Below are 21741 nucleotides of genomic sequence, written 5' to 3'. Positions count from 1 at the left end.
CCTGCCACTCAGTTTCATGCTCTGGTTCTTGATTTTGTGGTTCTGCTCCTGTACCCCTTCTCCCGTGTCACAGCTAGCTCTCTATCTCTGGGTTGAGGGAGTTCAAGGTGTAGAGATCTTGGAGTCCAAAAGATGCACTCCACTCCTGGCTCCTCTTCCTTGACAGTAGTGTGATCCCCCTTACTGCTTCAGAGACAGCTTATTTTATACCCATGCTAGAATTCCAGGTTTTTACAATCCCAGTTAGCCCTTTTAAAATCCCAACTGAATCATATAATTCATCAGCAGCCTCCACCTCCTTCTTTGACCCAGATCCATCAGTAAAAACTCATTTGGTGGGAGTTTCCAAAGATTATGGCTAGAAGAATCCTAGGGTGGTACTGTAAGCAAAGCACTGGAGTGCTAATCGTGAGATTGAGGGTTCAAACCCACCAGTCACTCCTCAAAAACTCTCTAAAGGATTGCTATGAGTTGGAACTGACTAAACAACACATAACAACAACAACATGGCTAGAAGAGATAAGAGATAGTTCCCTGCAGGCATCAGGTGAATATGTTTATATCATGTTGATTTTGGAGGAGTGGTGTAGTCTGAGCCCCTGGAATTTAGTTAGAACTGGAAGGAAGTGAAAAGTTAATTTAACTGACATTTCACAGATCGGAAATCAGAAGCCCTGTGGTTCCTTCAAGACCTAAGGTCACTTGGCTTGTTGATATCATGCTCAACCTGAAACTGTGCTCTTCTTGTTTGTTATCCAAAAGCGATTAGATATGAAAAAAATACTGAGCTTCAAATATGCCACACTACAACAAAGCAAAATTAATAATAAATCATACTAGAAGAAAGCTTATCTGGCTTATAGATTTTGTTCTACAGTTAGTTGTCTGTGATGGTTGAACAAATATCTTCATACTTCTCATACACAATTGCTTCATGGGGCAAATAAAGTTAATAACTCCTTACTTTCCTATAACACCAGGTATGGAACAATTGATGCATTGAGGTCCTTTATGATTTTTAGACTTGTGATTCATGGTAAACGTACATTCTGCAACGCATCCAGGTAGACTCATAATAGACAGGTATGGGCCTGTGTGGTGTGCTGACTAGCCTCCCAGCTAAGTGTCCAAGACTTGTGCTAAAGAAGTTGTTAAATATTTTGAATATCACCTCTGTTTATAGTATATTTTCTTGAGGGCCTTATGTTTCTTTTTTCTGGTTCATTGCCATGAGTCGGTTCCAACTGATGATGACATTGTGCGTAACAGAATGAAATGCCTGGTTTGTACCATCTTTATAATCCTTAGCATGTTTGAGTCTACTGTTGCTACCATTGTGTCGTGCCTTCTAACCTGGGGTCTCATCTTCCAGCACTTTACTGAGTAATATTCTGTGTGATGCACAGGGTTTTCACTGGTTAATTTTCAGAAGTAGATCACTAGGCCTCTCTTTCTAAAAGCTCTGCTAAAACCTGCCCACCATGGGTGATTCTGATGGTATTTGAAATATGGCGGCATGGCGTCCCACAGCATAGAAACGTACAAGCCACCACAACACTACAAACTGACAAGACAGATAGTTGATATTTTCTTTTCACAACTCTAAAGGTGTGTTAATTGAAGGTAATTTTTATTTTCCTTTTTGAAATCACCTGAAAATTAATTTGGTCTTGGCCGCCAGAGTTAAGTTTCCGCGCGGGCGGCGGGGCGCAGCTGGTCCCGTTTCCGCGCGGCCTGCAGTCCTGGGCCCACTCCCCGTGCCGCCTGCCCGCCATGGATCCCGACCCCGCCACCCCCTGCCCGGACGCCACCCGTGAGGGCTGGTTCTGTGAGACCTGCAGCCTGAGGCCCGGCCTTGTCGCTGCAAGTGGAGCAGCTGCTGCACCATCAGTGCTCGCGGTACCAGGACATCCTTGTCTTCCGCAGTAAAACCTACGGCAATGTGCTGGTATTGGACAGCGTCACCCAGTGCACAGACAGGGACAAGTTCTCCTATCAAGAAATGATTGCCAAGCAGACCAACCTGGAGTGGCTAGAAGAACAGAAGATACTTCTTGAAAGAAAGACCTACAGGAAACATCAAAGCAAGTGGTCAGGTCCCCTCAGTGCAAACCCCTTCCAAGACTAAGACTCAATGGGAATACACTGTGATTGGTGACCACGCTCGACACCGATAAGGGGAAGTGAGGGAAAAACAGCAATGAAGCGGTGAGCTAAGCCCTACAACGTTCAATAGACTCCTGTGAACCCTGGTGAAGACCTGGTTGGCCAGCAGTGTGGCAAGACCTGGGGACTCTTGGGTCCAGAGTCAGTGTCATAGCCACAGAGGACTAGAGTGGAGACTGAAGCATCCAGCTGATAAGAAGAGAGGGCATATGCATAAGAACACCCACACCTGCAGATAATACCCACTTATCCTGGCTTCAGTGACTGGATGATCAGAGCTCAACCAGAAGTAAAAAGAAGAGGGAAAAAAAATAATAAAAGTATTCTCATACAATTTGATGAACTTGACCTACACCTATGGAAGCAGTAGCTCAAAAGAGGGAACAAGTCCTTATAGCAAGAATCATTCCCACCCCCTCCACACACAGAGTAGACAGGGATTGGCATCTTGGACATTGGCTACCCAAAATGGGGGGCGGGGGGCTACAAAGGCAAGAAGTGACTAGCTTACAAGCTTTCAAAAGGGAACCTAGATCCAGAGGGCCTGGAGGAAGGTAGAATCTCCAGTGAGTAGTGTTCAATCTAACTAGGCTAGGCGGGGCTGATGCAATGAAATGGAGATGGGTCTCTTGTGATACAGTAGTGAATAATTGTTATCAGGACTGATTGTGAGGGTCAGAAATGTAAAGGTAGACGTTTTATAGCAAGGAGGGGAGTGATGAACTTTTCAGTCTAGGAGCGGAGGTCCCTAGGACCATCAAGGGAGAAGAGCAGAGAGCAGGACCCTACCCAGAGAAGCAGTGATGCCTGAAATGGAGCCAGAGATGATGAGGTGGAGCGATGGAGCAGCTGGAGACTTTAGATCTAGAGAGGGAGAGTGACTGTGTGCTGAAGACCTGGGGGGTAAGGGGAAGGATTGCATGGAGGGGATTGTAACCATGGCAATGAGACTATATAGAATGAATGTAAAACTAATGATCTCCCATGTAAACTATCACATAATTCACAATAAAACATTTAAGAAAAAAAAAAAAGAAATGATTGCCAACCTGCCCCTCTGCAGCCACCCCAATCCACGCAAGGTGCTGATCATTGGAGGCAGGGACGGGGGTGTCCTGCGGGAAGTGCTGAAGCACCCCTCCGTGGAGGCTGTGGTCCAGTGTGAAATTGATGAGGATGTCATTCAAGTCTCTAAGAAGTTCCTGCCAAGTATGGCTGTTGGCTACTCCAGCTCAAAGCTGACCCTCCACGTGGGAGACGGTTTTGAGTTTATGAAACAGAACCAGGATGCCTTCGATGTTATCATCACTGACTCCTCAGACCCCATGGGCCCTGCTGAGAGCCTCTTCAAGGACTCCTATTAACAGCTCATGAAGACCGCCCTCAAGGAGGACTGCATTCTCGGCTGCCAAGGCAAGTGCCAGTGGCTGCACCTGGACCTTATCAAGGAGAGCGGCAGTTCTGAAAATCGCTCTTCCCGGTGGTGGTGGCCTACGCCTACTGCACCATTCCCACCTACCCCGGTGGCCAGATCGGCTTCATGCTGTACAGTAAGAACTCCATCACAAACTTCCGGGAGCCTGTGCAGCTGCTGACCCAGACTCAGGTGGAGTAGAGGCAGCTGCGATACAACAACGCCGACATGCACTCGACCGCTTTTGTGCTGCCTGAGTTTGCTCATAAAGGCCCTGAGTGATGTGAGCTGTGCCCAGAGCTGCCTCCACCACCGTCACCCAGAAACCTCGGACCAGGGAGCCTCTGGATATCTGGGCCTCCCCAACCCCACACAAGACCCTCTGCGGGCTCTTACCCACCAACCAAGTGTTACCAACCCCAGAAAGCTGCCAGTCTATACCTATACCAGCTGTTGATAGCGCCTTCTCTGCCTTCTGTCCCCTCGCTCACCAAACGTGTATTTATAAAATAAAAATAATAAAAAAATTAATTTGGTCTTAAGCCCCTAGCAGATTCCTTTTCCAATAATTTTGGCAATATTTTTAAGTACTCTAAGGAGCTCTGTTAGCGTAGTGGTTACGAATCGGGCTGTGAACCTCAGGGTCAGCAGTTCGAAACTACCAGGTGTTCCACAGGAGAAAGATGAGGCTTTCTGCTTCCATAAAGATTTACAGCCACGGAAACCCTGTATAGGGTCGCTGTGAGTCGGACCCGACTCCATGGCACATAACAACAACAGTCCATAGTTGATAATAACATCAAATGATCAAACCGCTACTTCTATTTTTTCAATCAGAAGGTTTTTCATCTTTCTTCAGCAAAATCCTAGACCTCTTACGGATTTTTCCAATATGCATTATACCACTTTCCCAAACTATAAATTTTTTTTTCTTTTTCCTTTAATAATATTTTCAGATGTTTAACATGAATATTTACACAGAAGATTGGATTCACATTTACCAGTAGGATAAGCACTGGACTGCTAATGGCAAGGTTGGCTATTCAAATGTACCAGTCATTCCTCGGAAACCCCATGTATACATCAGAAGTGAATCACTGACATTTAACAACAGCAGATGTTCAGTGATGTTAGTTCCGTTTTCCCCAATGTGTCTTATTCTCATCCATTTCATTTTGGTTGTACCATTTCCAGTACTCTAGCTTCTTTGGCCCTTACCTACTCATCTTTGCTTTAGAGCAATATTTGAACACTAATTTCATATAGATGATTTTTCAAAGGACTTCATTACTCACAGGAGAAAGATGTGGCTTTGTGCTCCTGTAAAATGTATGACTTCTGCCACCTTAAACAAGGCTGCTCTGAATCAGAACCGTCTAGATTGTGTAGTACCACCACCACCGCCGCCACTCACAGATGATAGTCCTTTTTTTTTATGAGCCAATCTGTTATTTAGTGAAAGGGGGAAAGTTTGGTTTCAGATTTAAAGAGTTCTGTTCCAGAATTTTCTGCCTTTCGATCAGAATTCATCTATTTTGGGCCTGATCGCAGTGACCAATAGTAACTGGGTACCATGTAGTTCTTTTGGTCTCAGGGTAGATGAGGCCATGGTTCCTGTACATTATAGTCTTCTCTGAATCTTTGATTTCATTCTTTCTCTTTTATTCTGGACAAAGAGAGAGCAATTGTATCTTAGTTAGATGGTCTCTCACAAGCTTTTAAGACCTCAGATACAACTCCTTATATTGGGATATAAAAACTACACTCTTTTCGTGTTTACCTTGTGAGAAGAAATTATCTTAATGTCACTCTCTATGCTTGCTTATTTAACTATATGGATTTTTTTGTTTTGTTTTTAAGTTTCTTGGATTTTCTGCTATAAGGAGAAACAAACTTTTTGCATAATATGAAATGTCATAAAATTTTAGTTGATTTGATAATAGAAGTGAATTGACCAAAAAAAGAAAAGAATTTTAAATTGTATCTTCAGAAAAGATTAAAAAGTAGTTTATCTACTACTCAAAATGCAGTTGTGCACTAAAGCAAATGAATAGCCAGATGGACTTTGTGTCAAAAATGGACAGCTATACCAACCATATAGTTCGTGCCATCTGGTCTTGCAGTCTGATGTCACACTCCATCCATTGAGAGTAGGGATTCTGTGTTCCTTCTCCTATTTGTAATTACCTCTGCCAATAGAATGTGGTGAAGATGATGCACTATCTCTTCCCAGACTCAGTCATAAAATGAACCATGGCTCCCATCTCTCTCTTTTTTCTCCCTAGTTTTCTTTCTTGCTCTCTTCCTGTATTTCTCTCTTTTCTCATTGTTTCCCTCCCTCCCTCCCTCTCTTTTTCCTCTTTTAGGAGGATTTTCCTTGGAACCTAGGCACTGTGCTTTGCAGAAGCCCAGACTACACTGGCAGTCCATGTGTGGGTATTTAAGATCACTGTATCTAGAGTCATGGAAGAGCCAGCATCATTTCAGATCATTTCAGGTCCCAGATGAGCTCCAGATATTATGAAGCAGAGATGTATTGCCCACTATGCCCTGGCCCAAAGAAAATGTGGATAAGAAACAATGGCTTTTGTTGTAAGCCACTAAATTTGGGGTAATATGTTATATAGCAATAGATGATTAGAATAGACTTTTACAGTCATTCCCTGTCCTATTTGTTGTTGTTGTTGTTAGGTGCCATCGAGTTGGTACCAACTCATAGCGACTGTATGCACAGCAGAATGAAACACTGCCCGATCCTGAGCCAACCTCACTATTGTTGCCACGCTTGAGATCATCGATGCTACCACTTGGCCAATCCATCTTGTTGGGGTCTTCCTCTTTTTCTCTCACCCTCCACCTTACCAAACACGATATCTTTCTCCTCTAGCGTCTGGTCCCTCCTGACTATATGTCCAAAGTCCTATAGGTGTGTTAATTACATGTGCCTTAATTATGGCCACTGAGGTCAGAAAAAGACATACAGTATGCTTATTTGCACACAGGTTCTAAATGTACCTCCAGTTCCAAAACGTTTTAAACACAGCTTTGAAATTTTAAGCAAAATGTAAATATAATTTGTGGCAGCATTTGTCTTACTGATAATGTGGTTTACAAATTAGCTTTGCTATCGCTTTTGCAGTCGTATGCTAAATGGTCATATGTGTAACACACTAAAAATTCATATATAGCAATGATAAAAAGTGCACCCTTCAGGATGTCATTAGTAATGAGGAAGGAATCTTCCACTTTTTTTAACCTAGTGTAGCATTTTATGATAAGTACTGGATTATTAACTGAAAGGTTGATTATTAACTGAAAGGTTCAAATCCACCAGCCACTCCTCAGAAACTCTATATAGGATCACTATGAATTGGAACAGACTTGGTGCATTTAACAATATTCTTGAAGAATTATATCCATGCCAAATCTAAAGTTTATTGTAACTTAAATTTATATGAAATATATAGGTTAACTGGATCTTCAAAATGAACTGAATAAATGAAAATTATATAATTAAAGTTCAGAGTTAATTACAAATGCCAAACAGATAATGATCCAGTATAATGCGATAGATGCCAATATAATGCTATGTATTATAAAACTCTGCTCTTTGAGACTAGTATACTATGCATGTAAATTCAAAACTTATGGCTAAAAATTGATTTCTAGCATGGCCAATTCAAATTAACTTTGATAAAAGCTGACCAAATAGTGACACTATTGATTGGTCTGGATCTTGAAATTAGATGTGCTAGGACAAGCTTAGTTCTTATACAATCTTTATTTTTTTCTAGTAAAATGTAACTCAAAATTTCATTTATATTTCATAAGAACATGTTTCTGTTTCTTGTAAAATAACTGACCTTGAAAAAAATTTTAAGTATCCATTCAGAATAAGTTTCAAAATAGAAATAGAACTATGCATCGATTATAATTGTACATCTGTAAAAGGTTGAATTGGAAAAAATGGTGTGATAGATTTAGGGCTTAGAACAGAAGCAGTAAACACATTAGTAGGCCAATTAACTGTGTTATGATATGTTCCATATCATAATCCTAAACCTCCAAAATGACCATGACACTTAATTTTTGTTGTCCGTGACAACAGAAGAGCCACTGCCGAGACTGCATGTACAACCAACCTCGTGGGATTTGGTTCCTCGTTTTGGAGGTTTAGGATTATGGTATGGAACATATTATAATCCAGTTAATTGGCCTACTAATGTGTTTAGTGCTTCTGTTCGCAGTCCTAGTTCCTTAAAAAGTTGCAAGTCACCATCCAATGATTGGTCTCTCTTGAACTTGAACAACAGAGAAAAAGAAGAGTTAGGAATAGGACAGGGGTATAGGTATGTTGCTATCTGTCTCCATGAATAATTGGTACCATTGCATGAGAACAGAAGAACTAGATGGTACCCAGATACCATTATAGAACATTCTGATCAAGGATTCTATTGAGGATCCTGATCAAAAGGGAGAAAATGTAGAACAGAATTTGAAATTCTCATGGACTTCAATCTTTCTGAATGCATGGAGACTCCTGAAACTATTTATCTGAGATAATCTGTAAACCTTTAGCCAAAAACATCCCCTGAAGTCTTCTTAAAATAAATAACAGTTTAGTTTAACTAGTAAAAAATGCCAACCTTTAACAACCATCTAAATTTGATCAGGGTGTAGTGGCTCTATATACTACGTACCAAACTGTGAACCACAAGATTGGTAGTTGGTGAGGCTTTCTCCTCTGGCAAAGATTTAAAGCCTCAGAAACCCTATATAGGGTCAGAACCTACTCGACAGCACTTGACAACTACAGCAATCTGAGATCAAATTGAGAATAGCAACTCAAAAAATTAGATAGGAACTTTGTTGTTGTTGTTAGGTGCCATCAAGTCAGTACCGACTCATAGCAACCCTACGCACAGCAGAACGAAACACTGCCCTATCCTGGGCCAACCTCACTACTGTTGCCACACTTGAGTCTATCAATGTAGAGGCAGTAAATCTATGTTAATAAGGGAGGAGCAACTCAGAAAAGGAGGAGGAGCATGGCTGCACAACGCAAAAAGTGTCCTCAGTGCCAGTGAATTCTACATGTAGAAACTGTTGTATTGGTGTGTGTTATGCTATGTATGTTCTCAAGAGCAACGAGAGAAAGAAAGAAAGAAAGAGGGAAGGGGAGGGGAGAGGAGGGGAGGGGAGGGGAGGGAAGGGAAGGGAAGGGAAGGGAAAAAAAGGGAAAAGAACCCTCATGCCTTCATTTACCCTGCTTCAAGTTATATAAGGCTACCACATGGATACCACCATTAGCCTACAGCTAGATGGTTTGTTGTTGTTGTTGTTGTTATGTACCATGGAGTCAGTTCTGACTCATAGCGACCCTGTAAAGGGTTTCCGAGGCTGTAAATCTTTACGGTAGCAGAAAGCCTCATCTTTATCCCGTGGAATAGCTGGTAGTTTTGAACTGCTGACCTTATGGTTCGCAGCCCAATTCGTAACCACTACGCTATAGTCTTTAAAATTTTTATGTAGAGCAGTCTTTGTGAACGGTGTTATACTGATTGAATTAGGTGTCCCCTAAAAGTGAATCTAAGTCCTCAAACCCAGCAACTGATTACCACAAGATGTTTGATTATGGCCCAGAAGTTATCATAGTTTTGCCCTTGATTGCTCTAATACATTGGTTTGTTGGTTATGTGCCGTGGAGTCGGTTCTGACTCATAACGACCCTGTACAGGATTTCTGAGGCTGTAAATCTTTGTGGGAACAGAAAACCTCGTCTTTCTCCCATGGAAGAGCTGCTAGTCTCAAACTGCTGACCTTAAGATTAGCAGCCCAATTCAAACATGGATATATTTACAGCAATACAAATACATATTTATAAATATCCTTAGCCAAGTGTATATGTAGTGTCATCCAATTTGTGATACTATACCTATTCAGCTTGCCTGATTCTCTAAGTATCTACTCATAGATTATTGCTTATTACTACTGATGTTGTGTGATTGTATATGTAATAGTATTTTCCTTTGTTGTCTGTTAGTAACTCTTGTGCACTTCTCGACATCTTCCTTTGCCTAGGTGACAGTGTTCTGATCATCCCCTTATTGTATTGCCTTTCCCTTCACTCAAATTCACACAAGTCTGTTTTCCAGTGAGTGATTTTCCCTTCCATTCCTGGTAATTATCAAAAAATATTTCTTTCTTTGTAAATCTCTCCTTGACGTTTTATAATCGTGGACTCATACAGTATTCATCCTTTGGTCACTTACTTATTTCATTCTGCATCATTCCTTCAGTTTACTTGTGTGATGAAGCATCTTGATTCTGCATTAGTCTCTAACACTACATAGTGTTCCATCATGCTTACGTACCATAATTTCTTTATCCTTTCATTTGTTGATGGACACTTAGGCTGTTTCTATTTCTTTGTTATTATATAATTATATAATGTTGCAATGAACATGGGTGTGTGTATTCGTACCTTGATGTGTATTTCTCTGTTGTGTTGCTGGATCAGATGGCATTTCTATTCCCAACATTTTAAGGAAGTGCCGTACTGTTATCCACAGTGATTGTACCATTTTCTAGTCCCACCAACAGAGTACAAAGACAATGTTCTACATCCTACTGTGGTGATTAATGACTGGTGTCTTAAAAGCAAACGAGGAGCCATCTAAGGTGCAACTATTGGTCTCTCTGTCTAAAGCAAAGAAGGGTGAAAAAAACCAAAGGTGCACAGAAACAATTAGTCTAACATGAACCTTAGCATCCTCATCCCTGCGATCAGAAGAATTAGATGCTTCCGAGCTACCACCACCAAGATCTTTCAAAGGGATCACAATAGAAGTTCCTGAATAGAGTAGGGAAAAAATGTTGAACAAAACTCAGAATCCTACTGCTCTTATAGAGACTGGTGGAACCCTGAAACTGTGGACCTTAGTCATTCTTCAAGCCAACAACTGAACTCATTCCTGTGGCTCAGCTTTCAGCAGAGCAATGTTGTTTGTTGCTAAGTGTCATTCAGTCAGTTCCAACTCATAGCATCCCTGCATAGGGGTTCCAAGAAGCAGTGGGATTGAACTGCCAGCCTTGCAGTTGGCATTTCAGCCTATGAGTTGAACAGTAACACTAGAGGGATATAGACTCCTTCAGACATTGTCCATATGAGACCAAAGTGAAGTTTCTGCCTAAAGATAAAGCTCAGAAGGCAGGAAGGGATAGAAAGAAGGAGACTGGAAATGAGAAAGACTGGGAGGAAGTAGGAAGGAAGATTACTGTTATATTGTGGATTTCACTCAATGTTATGGAGCAAAATGGATATGAATTGTTCAGTGGAAAACCAATTTGCTTTGTATACTATCACTGAAATCACTGCAAAACTTTTTTTTTTTTTTTAAATTGCTATGCCTGGAATGTCCTTTAAAATTTTTCTGTTGTTTATTTCTTGACATTCGTCCAAGAAAGAAAAGTGTAGAGTTGTTCCTGCTATGTTGTTGTTTAGTGCTGTCACATTCGTTCCAACTCATAGCGATCCTATATAGGGTTTCCTGATGAGCAACTGGTGACTTTGAACCACTGACCTTATGGTTAGCAATCCAGTGCTTATGCTACAGTGCCATGCAAGGATTCTGAAACATCATTTTGTTGTTGTTTTCTCATTTTGCTACCTAAGTACCACAGCAGATTTTGAGATCGTATGTGGAGGTGGAGAGACTCAGATGGAAAAAGAAACACTTGTCACTCGAATTGCACACCTCTATCAGAAGGTCCTAGGTCTTGCTTTTAGTCCACACGTCCTCATGATCAATGGTATGCGCTTGCCTGGCATCTTACAGGGCTACACTTCAACTCGTAAACTTCAGTGTACAGTCAAAAGGGCTTTGGTAACGTTCTTGCTGTCATAGATTGATCAGGCCCTACTCAGAGAAACAGAAAATGGGCTTCTCAGGGGTCACTTTATATATCACTCAGAACCTATAGAAGAATATTCTTAGGTCATAAATCAACAAATTAAATGAAGTCAAACCTCCCTAAAAAAAAATAAATAGGAAGTCACAGAATGTCCCTTTTTCATAGCAGATAAAACAAAAAGTGTCACATAAGTAAAAAAAAAAAAATGCATCACTAGTTAGAAAAATCTCTATTTATATTCTACCAGCACTTAGGTCCTTGGGTTAGAGTTGTTTTTGTTAAGTGCCATTGAGTTGGTTCCGACCCACAGCAACCCTAGATAGGGTTTCCGAGGAGCAGCTGGTGAGCTTGAACCGCCGACCTTGTAGTTCAAACCGACTTTGCAGTCCTGTGCATGAACCCACTTGGGTTGGGTTGGAGAGGGGACTAAAAACTCAGAGAGTCCAGTCTAGTCTCCCCATCCTTGGCCCCCACATCTGCTCTGCACCATGACCCCCCTGAGAACAGGCTCCAAGGTGTAACCTTCAGTCCCAAGGAACAAACAGTATGTAGTCACTGTCACATAACAAGATGTAGAAGTGTAAGAGTTTTCAAGTGCTCATTCTGCTAGCTTATGAATGGGAAACACATTTTAAATTATGATTGGAAACCCAATTGTCCATTTTAAGTAGATAATCCTGGCATACATCCCCAAATGAAAACAACAGTGGATAGAATGAACAGCCCTTATTCCTGTGGACCTAACCCTCTGCTTCTCACTTCCTTTTTCCTTCCTTCCTCCCCTATCTTTCTCTCCTTCTGCTTTGCTTTGTGTCCTCTTGGAAAAAATTCTCTTTAGTCAAAGTTCTTCAGTGGTATCCAGTAAATACGTTTACCAGAAAAAGCGCTCTTTGGAACAGCATTACGCATTAACTTAGCTATGGCTTCTAACTAGGGCAGACTGACCCGGGTCATCAGCATTAGGTTTTTGTGCAGCATGCCATCACACAATGGAACTGTCCAGAGATAATGGTCTTCATTTTACTATTGTAGTGTGAAGATGAGCTGGTCTTCGAGTTTTTGACACTTGTCAAAACCCTGCCAGACACAAGGAACAATCCGATCTGTTGGGTCTAATTTCTTATCCGTGAATCAATATCAAAAAGTCCAGGTTGTGGGTGGTTCTTAACTTTCTTGGATTTTTGAGATGTTTTCCAAATAAGTTAAAACGTTTTATTTTATCAGTGACCTTTGTAGATTAATTCAGTAGTAAACAGGAAAATATCCAGCCACTATGAATTATGTAATAGTTTGAAATTGTCTAGACAGTGTTAGGAGGGCAACAGATGGGAGCCAATTCTTCAAAATGAAAAGTCATTTAGTAATAGAATTCTCAACTGAGATGATCTGTACATCTCTCCTGCCAGTGTCTTCTGCCTCTCTCTTCACCCCTTGGCTTCTAAGCCCTTTGACCCCTAGATGCAAAAGGGTTTATTTGGAATCAGTTACGGTCTACCCTTTCTACTGATTTAGTAATGGGGTGTAATGTCAGCTATGTGGCCATCTGTCATATTTCTTTCTCATTCTAAATGCTACTTGGTAAAGTTTCAGTAGATGAAGAGTCAAATATCTGCCGTACATAGCAAGTGAAAACTGTCTACTGCTATAGTACTTTAGAAACTTGGTGGTGGTGGTTATGTGCTGTGGAGTCAGTTCCGACTCACAGTGACTCTGTACAAGGTTTCCGAGGCTGTAAATCTTTACGGGAGCAGAAAGCCACCTCTTTATCCCTCTGAACAGCTGGTAGTTTCAAACTTCTGACCTTAAGGTTTGCAGCCCAATTCGTAACCACTACGCTAACTTAGTGGGGAGAAAAAGGAAGATGACAAGTCGAATGCTCAGTCTGGAGTGTGGTTTACACACGGACTTCATCCATCTTGTTGTTATTAGGTGAGCTGGCTGCAACTCATGTATAACACCTAATGTATAACAGACCAAAACCTTGCCTGGCCTTGAACCAGCCTCACAACACTAGCTAGGGTTCAACTCAGTCTTGTCTTGTAATGCTTCATTCCTCCTATGTTTTGGAAAATGCTAAAAGTATTGTTAATTATTAATATTAGCTAATTATTATGTCCACATAATACTTGGTTGTAAAGTTAATAATATTAGCACTACTAATAATGTGGAGTCCTGGTGTGGTGCTGTAGGATAAGCACTGGACTGCAAGATCAGTGTGAACCACAGGGTTGGTAGTTCAAACTTACCAGCCGCTCCTCGGAAATCCAACACAGGGTAGCTATAAATCAGAACTGACTTCAACAGCACTTAACAACACCAACTAATAATGCGTTCAAAAATATCTTTGAGCATATTTACATGGTGTACATGAAATTAAAATATTAAAACAACAAACAGCAGCAGTGTATTCATTAATCACTGAGAAACCACTAAGTGATGAGGACTGTGAGAGTACAAGAAAGTATAAAGCACTAATCAAACTCTGCAATGTACATACTCAGGTACAAAATGACGTGCATATTAAGAAGGTCACTCAACCATATGTGATAGGATTCTCACAAAGGACTTTAAAAAAAAAAAAATGATCTAGAAGATCAAATTCCCTTTGAGCTAGAGTAGTTAAGAATCAATTTATAGGAGAGACAGAATTTGAGCTGGTCCTTGAGAAAGAATAGAACTTAAACAGAAAAAGAGGAAGAGCACAAGAGGAAGCGAACCCAAATAAAACTTGGAAATTAGGAGAGTCCACCTTGTATTCACTAAGTATAGTAAGGAAAGGGATGTGGAAGAGAAACTAGAGTTAGGATTATGGCATGGTTTCAATGCCTAGATATGGGGTTTATGTTTGGAGTATAGATAACTGCATTATAAATTTTGCACATGTTGGCATATGTAAATTCTCCATGACCTTTTGTGCACACCTGTGTGTGGTTTCATGTGTAGTAGCACATGGTCAGTTAGATGGCCTGGTTTTCTCACTCTTCTGTGTACTACTTCAGGGCACTGTCATAGCCTGGCTTCCCCCAGAAGCAGAACCCAAGATTAGACTTTATAAGCAAATCGTTGACCTGGAAGGAATCTATGGTTGGCATTTTCAGTTGACTGCTAATGGAAAGATTGGTGATTAACAGTTCAAATTCCAGTCAAAGCCACCTTGGGGGAAAATGCCTGGTGATCCACTTCTAAAATTTATCCTCTGAAAGCCCTAGGGAATTTTATAAGGACATATCTGGGGCCACTATGAATTAAAATCCACTCCATCACAAATGGTTTGTGGGTTACTACCTATATGGTGCTATGGGATCAGCACTGGACTGTGAACGTTATGTCGGAGATTCAAACCTACCAGCTGCTCCTCAGAAACCTTTAAAGGGTCTCTATGAGTCAGAACTGACTCAACATGCTTAACAACATCTAGTGTGGTGATGTGGGTTAAACATTGGTTGCTAACCACTAGTGGATGTTTCAAACTCAACAGCCGCTCATCAGAAACCTTATATAGGGAGTCGTTATGAGTCAGAACCACTTGACAGCACTTATCAACATCTAATGAAAACAAGTCCACAAAGAGCCAAAATACGACCTTGAATATATCCCTCCTGAATTGAGGGATCATCTGAAGAACAGATTTGATACATTAAACACTAAAAACCGAAGACCAGAAGAGTTGTGGGATGACATCAAGAGTGTCATACATGAAGAAAGCAAAAAGGCATTAGGAAGACAAGAAAGAAGGAAAAGGTCAAAATGGATGTCAGAAGAGACACTGAAATTTGCTCTCCAGTGTAGAGATGCTAAAGCAAATGGAAGAAATGAGGAGATCCAAGAGCTAAACAAAAAATTTCAAAGATCATCTCGAGAAGATAAAGGCAAATATTACAACAAAATGTGCAAAGATCTGGAATCAGAGAACCAAAAAGGAAGAACACACTCAGCATTTCTCAAGTTGGAAGAACCGAAGAAAAAATTCAAGCCTTAACTTTTGTTATTGAAAATTATCTGGGCAAATTATTGAATGCTGCAGAAAGAAAACATCAGGAGAAGATGGAAGGAATACAGAGTCACTGTACTGAAAGGGAACGGTTAATGTTCAACTGTTTCAATAGATAGCATATGATCAAGAGCCAGTGATACTCAGGGAGGAAGTCTAAGGTGCACTGAAGGAATTGGCAAAGAACAAGGCACCACAAATTGAATAAAAATTGAAATCTTTCAATAAAATGAGGTGGCACAGGAGGCACTCACTCACTCACTCATCTCTGCCAAGAAATTTGGAAGACAACTATCTTACTGACTGATTGGAAGAGATCCATATTTGTGCCCATTCCAAACACAGGTGACCCAATGGAATGTGGAAATCATTGGACAATGTCTTTGATATCCCACGTGAGTAAAGTTTTACTAAAGGTAATACAGAAATGGCTGCAAGCATACATTGACAGAGAATTTCCAGAGGTTCAAGCCTGATTCAGAAGAGGCCGTGGAATGAGGGATGTCATTGCTGATGTCCAATGGATTTTGGCTAGAAGCAGAGAATATCGGAAAGATGTTTACATGTGCTTTATTGACTACACAAAGGCTTTCAATTGTGTGGATCATGACAAGCTATGGACAACATTGCAAAGTATGAGTATTCCAGAACACTTAATTGTACTCATGAGGAATCTGTATCTGGACCAAGAGGCAGTTGTTGGAACAGAACATGGAAACACTGAATGGTTTAAAATTAAGAAAGGTGTGTGACAAGGTTGTATTCTTTCACCATATTTATTCAACCTGTATGCTGAGCAAATAATCCGAGAAACTGGGTTATATGAAGAAAAATGTGGTATCAGGATTGGAGGAAGACTTGTTAACAACCTGTGATATGCAGATGATACAACCTTGCTTGCTGAAAGTGAAGAGGACTTAAAACATTTACTGATGAAGATCAAAGAGGACAAACTTTGATATGGATTACATCTCAGTGTAAAGAAAATAAAAATCCTCACCACTGGACCAATAAACTACATTCTTATCTGCTGCACGAGACCTTTTTAAAGTGTTGAAGAGCAAAGATACCAGCATGAGGACTAAGGTGCGCCTGACCCAAGCCATGGTATTTTCAATAACCTTATATGCATGCGAAAGCTGGACAGTGAATAAGGAAGACCGTAGAAGAATTGATGCCTTTGAGTTATAGTGTTGGAGGAGAATATTGAAAGTGCCGTGGGCTGCCAAAAGAACCAATAGATCCATTTTGGAAGAAGTGCAGCCAGAGTGCTCCTTGGAGGCCAAGATGACCAAACTTTGTGTCTCATACTTTGGACATATTGTTAGGAGGGACCAGTCACTGGAGAAGTATATCATGTTTGGTAAGGTGGAGGGTCAGAGAAAATGAGAAAGATCCCCAGTGAGATGGATTGGCCAAGTGGCAGCATCGATGGAGTCAAGCATGGCAACGGTAGTGAGGTTTGCCCACGACTGGGCAGTGTTTCGTTCTGCTGTGCATAAGGTCGCTATGGGTCAGTTCCGACTCGATGGCACCTAACAACAACAGCTGTAGTATCTAGGAGTCCTGGCATGGTACTTTAGGATATGCATTGGACTGCTAACTGTAAGGTCGGTGGCTCAAACCTACCAGCTGCTCCTTGTAAACACTGTAAGAGTTGCTATAAGTTGGAACTGACTTGAGGACACATAACAACAGAACAACCACAGCTAGTGTCTATGAATTTTTATCTGAATTTTCTCTGCACTGATCACCTGTCACAGATTACCAGAGTCTCTAAATCAGGAATTCCTGAAACAATAGCGTGGTTTTGCTGTTGGCTCTCCACAGTGGCTGCTACAAGATCACCTGTCCCCTAGTTTTGTGTGTACCCTGAACCTGCTGCTCTCCTCCACAAGTGGGAGCCTGCGTTCACACAACTGTCATTGCAGAGACGGAGAGAAAAGAGCAGACGGCAACCCTAGTTGGGAATTTCTTAATGTACCCCCAAAGACAATAATGGAAAATTAGTATGAAGATATAACATAAGAATTATGTCAAGAAAAGCATTAGGGACATAGTTAGAAAATTGAGTCTTTGAGTAACCATTTCTTGCAGACTTTGGAAGCAATGCAACAATTTATTAATTCCAATTAAATTTACCTTTGGCCAGACACCTGCTCTTTCTCTACTAGAGAATATCTTTATTTTTTTCTGGAAAATGTAACAATTGATGCTGAAATTCTAGGAGAAATGGAGAATGTATCTAAACAGAGGCCGTTTCCATCACTTCTGTGTCCCTTTAAAAAGGATGTGGGTGATTCAATTAGTGGATTCAATTAAAATTGATTGAGTGGTCACAGACATTGCAGTGTTAGGTTTCTGTTCCAGCCTTCTCACCTTTCATTGTCTGGAAATTAACCGCAGGGTTGTTGTACCAGAAACTTTAGCAGGGTCTTTATGTGATTATTTAAGAGAACAAACACTACCCGCTTTTTCCATAAGCCTTTAAAAAATAAACTCCCCTTGCTCCAGTGCCCCTCCTCTCCAATAAAGCATACCTCCCTAACTTTACATTTCTTCTCTTTTATGCTCTCAGAAAGTGGTCCAGATGGATTTAAAGAGATTGGACAACTTGGCAGCCTGTCACTAACCTTCCATTAATATCTGAGGAGATCATATACCCTGTTTGAATCGTCTAGTTAAGAAGTGATTTTTATATGGAACTGATGAAGGGGTTAATCAGGATTAGGTAAATTGTCCTTTGTTTATATTTTAGACAGATATATATTGTTGTCGTTGTTAAGTGCTGTCAAGCCAGTTCCAACTCAGAGCAACCCTATATAGAGTTTCTGAGAGTTTGAACCACTGACTTTGTGGTTAGCACTCCAGTGCTCATCCTATAACACCACATGTTCTCCTGTGTAGAATTGAATTTACTTACAAATCTGCAGAAACTGGTTTATGTCCATAACCTCAGACTAAAATATTAGAAGAAAAGAAGTGTAGATAATCGTGATGTCCTAGCTTTGACTAGGTTTGAAGATAACTGCAAGGAACTTTCTAGTTTAAAATGGAGACTGCATTAAGGGTTGCTGCCTTCACTGTAGCGGCCAGCAGGGATAGTGGTTTTCGTTTCCTCCTTTTCTGTATCGAGGGCCTGGTAATAACAAGAATGTAGATGGGTATCTTCCTGACATCTCAGAGGGAGGTTGCATGGGTTATATCTTTATGCTCTTGCGATCAAGGATCTCTGTTTTTTGTAGGAAGAGAACATGAGCTCAAATGCCTTTGAATTTGAGCTACAAAAAGAAAAGAAAAGAAAAGAAGTAGTCTCTCTCTTTACAGACTTTTGTCTTCGGCATTAGCTTGATTCATTGTGTGTAATGTACCCCACAGATGCTCTAATGATAATTCACTCTCCCAACAATTTTTATTAAGCACTAAGTAAATCAAAAGCAGGCCAAGTAAACATGGTTCCTTACTAGTGAGGACTTAAAGTCTGCTTGAAATGACAACAGACCCTGAGAGCTTCGCCTCTCTTCTACGACCACCTGCTGAAGTGCTACTTGACTCATAGGTTAAATGTTAGACATCATTTCTCCTTGAAAGTCTTATCTGATTCCTCAGAGTTTGAGCTATGTCTGTCTTCTCATTGTTCTCATGACAATTTTACATCTCACATTGCATTTTTGTAATTGCTCACTTACCTGAATTCCTATTACTAACGCTTAATAAGTCAAAACTGTGATACCCTCATTCTAGCCTGTGTCTGTCCTTATTGCAGAAAATCAATCGATATTTTATAAAAGATTTAATGACATCAGCCAACATAATACATTGGGATATGGTTTTCAGTGGGAGCCACTCTGTGGAAGAAAGATGAGGCCTCGTAAACCCTGTACGGGGTTGCTATGGGTCAGAACTGACTCGATGGCACTTAACAACAACAACAAACCCTGTACAGGGTTGCTATGAGTCGGAATCGACTCCACGGCTTATAACAACAGCAACAAAAATTTGAAAGATAAACAAGAGTTGTCAAGCAAAACAAAACCAATGGTGTTCCAGGCAGAAAACCGGTACATAAAGGTACCAAGATGAAATCGTGTTACTGGGAATCACCAACAGTTTTCATGGCTGTACCATTAAGTCCCTAAGCAAGAGCAGAGGAAGCTGAGTACAGGACAGCCCCCAAAACCACAGCCAAACCCATTCCTGTGTAAGCATGTGCTTCACAGTAGACCTGGACCCCACAGAGTTTTCAGGCAGAGGTGGAAGCACATCACCAGCCTTTTCTACTGAGCCTCATCTTGTTGTTCGTGTTGTTGTTGTAAAGTGCCGTTGAATTGGTTTTGACTCATAGCAACCCTGCATAAGGTTACCGAGGAGTAGCTGGTGAGCCAACCTTGAGGTTCAAACCAACTTTGCAGTCTAGCGCATGAACCTACATCAACTTGGCGGGTTCAAATTTCCAGCCTCTCAGATAGTAGCTGAGCACATACCATTTGGGCCACTAGAGACTCCACGAAGGGCAACCAGGAAGTAAATTGCTAAGGGCAGCAGCAATAAATGGTTAGATTAGAGAACTTTCACTCATGATTAGGCAGTTCACTGATGTCATGCTGTAGAATAAGCACTGGACTACTAACCACAAGGTTGGAGGTTCAGAACCATCAGCCCCTCCTCAGAAACCCTATACAGGATTGCATTGTGTCGGAACTGACTCCACAGTGCTTAGCAATACCACCAGCAAAGCATTTCTCAAATGACTGCCTATAGACGAACTCTAATGAGAATCTCTTGGAGGCACTTTCTAAAAATCTACTTCCTAGATTTCATCCCCAGAGATTCTGATTCAGTAGGTTTGGGGACAGTTTGTCCTACATTGGTGACTTTTATGCTGTTATGATACAAGAAGTTAAGCAAACAGTATTTTAGATATCAGCAGGTTCATCCATGGTGGACAGATTCAATAGAAATTCCAGACTAAAGCAGACTTGGAAGAAAAGCTTGGTAATCTACTTCCAAAAATTAATTAATGAAAAGCTATGGATCCCAACAGAATATTGTCTAATATAGTATTGGAAGCTGAGCCCCCTAGCTTGGAGAGCACTCAGAATACATGGTACCACACACCTACCCAGAGAAACAGTGATGCCTGAGATAGAGGCAGAGATGGTGACGTGGAGAGATGGAGCAGCTGGGGACTCTAGACCCAGAGACGGAGAGGGGCTGTGTGCTGATGACCAGGGGCCAGGCTTGCAGGATGTACCCTTTGGTTGGTTGATGATACATGGAGGGGATTGTAACCATGGCAATGAAATGATAAACAATAGGATGAATGTGAAGATACTGTTCTCCCATGTAAACTATCACATAATTCACAATAAAACATTAAAAACAAAACAAAACATGGTTCTGTAGCAAAAGATGCTAGCATACCAGTGATTGTGATGATGGTGCTGGCCTGGGGAGCATTTCATTCTATTGCATATGGGCTCACCATGACTTGGAGCCCACTAGAGCTCTGCTAGCATAGTGGTTACAAATCAGGCTGCTAACCTCAAGGTCAGCAGTTCGAAACTATCAGCTGTTCCATGGGAAAAACATGAGGCTTTCTGTTCCCATAAACATTTACAGCCTCGAAAACCCTTTACAGGGTCACTGTGAGTCGGAACTAACTCCGCAGCACACCACCACCAGCTAGCAACAGGTTTGAGGTAGGGTTCCCTTTTGTATTCAACAGACACACACACTTATAAGAGATAGTATTATATGATCACCAAGGGGAGGAGATTTTAACAGAGAAGTTCAGTAACCTTTACAAGGTCACAAAGATGGTAAGTAGTATAGCTGGGATTTGAACTAAGGCTCGCTGACAAAATGGTGTAGTGCATTATTTTGACCTGACCTGCAGCGGATTTGTGAAAAGTAAATAAAGATTCTGTGTCTATTTCCCCTGCTACAAAACCACCTTCCTTGTCTACCTTATAGAAGTGTTGTGAGAAAAGACACGAGACCAAACAAGAAAAAACTAGGCCAATTAATCTGAAAAATACTCAGTACTATTTTAATGTCACACAGTTGTTGTTGTTTTATCATTTTAATTAATAATCGTTATTACAAAGTTACTAATTGTTCTGTCAGCTATGAGAGCATTAATAATTTCATCTTTCATGTGAAAACTCCACATGAAAGAATAATTGCTTTTACACTCAGCTCCACCCCTTTGTTTTAAATTCTAGTCGGATTCCTTTCAGATTCCTAGTCTGAT

At 40.9% G+C, this 21741-nt stretch overlaps 1 pseudogene; it reads left to right on the top strand.

The window, feature by feature from the left end:
* The first annotated feature begins 1773 nt into the window (after window positions 1-1773).
* Window positions 1774-3862, top strand: LOC102827975 (annotated as a pseudogene).
* Window positions 3863-21741: the final 17879 nt, after the last annotated feature.

Source organism: Chrysochloris asiatica, unplaced genomic scaffold (assembly GCF_000296735.1).
Source record: "Chrysochloris asiatica unplaced genomic scaffold, ChrAsi1.0 scaffold00029, whole genome shotgun sequence".
Taxonomy (NCBI): Eukaryota; Metazoa; Chordata; class Mammalia; order Afrosoricida; family Chrysochloridae; genus Chrysochloris; species Chrysochloris asiatica.
The sequence above is the reverse complement of the archived record's forward strand: the minus strand, read 5'-3'. Positions and strand labels throughout refer to the sequence as shown.